Raw genomic sequence first — 3,170 nt, 5'->3', positions numbered from 1 at the left:
CCTGGGACTAGGCTCCATAACTCCGGATTTTGATTGGTTGTCATTTTCTGGTGTTCTCCAACTATTACACAGAGAAGTTTCCTTGATTACAGGTGAAGACTACACTTTTGTGTGAGTATCGGGACAAATGTTGAGATTATGAGGGATTATGCTGATAAAGTGCAGTTTAAATGTTTTTAATTCCATAGGAGAGAGCATCTCTGTGAATATGGCATGCTATCATTTAACAGCATTTGTGAATAATGCCAAGCTGCTCCTCACAAGAAAAATCCCGTACTGAATAATCTTCAGATGTATGAGAAAGCAGCCATTTTCTGCCCACACCACAACTGAGAATAATCATCTTAATTGAATTGTCAGTTTAATAGCTAATTGAATTATTATCTGTAAAACTGTGGATTAATGAGATCATTTTTCATGTTTATCGTGGGTTTTTCTTCTTTTATTTGCCTATTCATCTTAAAATTGTATTCACTTTGTTCCTTCTGTGTATTTGCAAGTGGTCTTCCCCTTTTGTGCTAGAACTGCTCTATTATAAACAGAAAATATTTTTATTTTGCCATTTAATTATGCTTTGTTTTGTTTGCTATAGCCAGCTCTCATGACAGGTCCCACCCTCCCGTGGCCCCTGTCCTCTCAGCGACTCTTACAGTGTCCAGTCCCTGGAAACTTTCCCCTGATTTGCAGCAATGCAATCTGAGTGCTTTTGCACGCATTTGCCTCTGTTCCACACTTTGTGCTTTCTTGCTCTTGGGCACCAGTGACCCTCTGTCAGAGTTCCCAGGAATTCACGTGTGTTCCAAAGCAGGGCACACTGGGAAAATCTGCAGGAATCATCACCTTTTAGCTGTAACCACTCATAGATATCCTGATCTTGCAGTGCATATTCTAAGTCTTCCCAGAATACTCCTTGGAATAGCAAAAGCTGACACACAGTGGGTAGCCAGACAGATAATGTATATTTTTATTAACTTTTTCTGTTAGAATATTTTCTCCTTATTCCTACTGGCTGGCATTATATTCAAAAATAAACTACCCACACAAAAATCTTTGTCTCAGACTGTGCTTTGAGGCTAAATTGTGTATTCATTTTACATATGAAATATATTTTTAACCTTTCCCATTCCTACAACAGAATAGGTAATAAGAAGCAATGAATGGAAGAAAGATTCATTTTGGTTTACAGTTTGACATTACAGTTTATCATTTCGGGGGCAGTATGTTGGCAGGAGTATGCAGCAGATGGTCATTTTGTGTCCATTGTCACAAAGTAGAGAGAAGAGTGTTGGAGCTCAGCTGGCTGCCTTCTTTTCCCTTTGTATTCACCCCAGGATCCCGAAGAGTGCCATTTTTGTTCAGAGTGGGTCTTTCTCCCATCATTTAAACATCTGTGGAAATGCCGTCATAGACATGCCCAGAGGTGTAGCTCCTAAGTGACTCAAACTCCAATGACATTAACAGTGAATACTAACTACGGCCTTGCTGTATGGGGATAACAGATATGTATGATCATGAATCCATAATTCATACACTTTGCAGTTTCTTACTATGTTTGCATGATAAAAGGACTTTGCCTATCTCCAAGTTCAGATAAGTGTTCACGAGCATTTTGGGTCTCTGTCATTTACTATTTTATATAAATATGCCATTAGTATTATTAAGCTTATTTGGTATAGGGTAGAGAATTGGGATCTCTTTTGTTATTTATTCCCTAATATTTATATACATTTTGAAACAGGGTCTACCCAACATTCATGTTCATCCAACCTTTTGTTCATTAATATTTCAGTTATTCTGAACTCAATCATGAGTTCTCTACTTTTCACTGTGTAATAATTATGAATTAATAAACCTAATGTGCAGAAGTATAAAGACGCAAAGAACAAAAATCCACGTTTTAACAGGCATCACAGCTACATATCTCTCTCTCTCTACTATGCCACATAGAGGTCTGTCACGCATAGCACACTAAACATCCAGACACTTGCTCTGTCTGAGTTTCACATACCTACTTCTGTACCCATTTTAGGAGAGGTTAACATTAAAAAGTGTAATGGCCCTAATTATGGATACTTCATGAACATAATTTTAATTTAAATTATTTTAAGTAAACATAGTTGTCTACAAGATCACAGCCACATGAGGCTAAGTTACAAGAAACACTACTCTGGTGTTCATAGTGATGTCACTGCCTTATACTTCTGTTATCTTAAGCACAAACAAGTAGACAACAAGCTATCTGGCCTACAACCCCAAGCACCTGTCTATGTATTCAGGAAGGTGTCGTGTCGATGGCCTTCACACTAGGGTCCTTGAACATCTAGTCTGTATATGTGTAGTACCACCAAAAATTACTCCTTAAATGTGTTTTCTTCACTGACAGAGTGACCCCTGCTCAGCACTCTCATTTCTAGCTATTCTTTTCTCCTGATCTTCCCAGATTCACATTAAAATCATCTTCTCTAAATCTCCCCAAAATGCAGTAAGGCATTAGAGATAAATATGATGAACACATTTTATGGAAAAGTTAAAGAAAATCAACTTCATTCTTTTTAAAGCTCTATCTTGTATGTTTATAGACATCTATACTAGAATTTATTTTATCAGTACTCTTATGAGTATTTGGATTGCAGTAGCTTTTATAGTAACGGAATGTAACTTTTCTTTGCTGCTCATTTTAATTATGAGCAAATACTGTCATATAGTCCTGAACTCCAGAGTTGAGCTAGTCAAAGGCATAATATTTCATAACACAGATCTCTAAATAGTATAATTAATACATATGAACACACATGGCTGTGTATGTGTATATATACATACATATTTGCATGTGTGTGTGAATAAAATCTAAATATGCATATCTTTGATTAACTTTTTAGTGGGCTCTTGCAACATTTCTGTTTCCAAAGACATGCTGCCTTGAGTACTGCATTATCTAGAATGAGGATTTATCTGTATGTAGCATAAAGTCAAATTCATAGAGACTTAAGTAAATGGCTTTGCTCTCTTCTCATGAGCAACACAATCCAGTGTTGGTTCACATCTCACTAGTAGGAAATATAGTCTTCAGTCTTCCATGAATCCAGCTGAGTAGTCTGCTACTAAGGATGATGGGAAACATTAGTCAACTATATCAAGGATATACTCGGGTTAGACAAGATCACTATAAC

Source organism: Mus caroli, chromosome 12 (genome assembly GCF_900094665.2).
Source record: "Mus caroli chromosome 12, CAROLI_EIJ_v1.1, whole genome shotgun sequence".
Lineage (NCBI taxonomy): Eukaryota > Metazoa > Chordata > Mammalia > Rodentia > Muridae > Mus > Mus caroli.
This window is presented reverse-complemented; position numbering follows the sequence as displayed.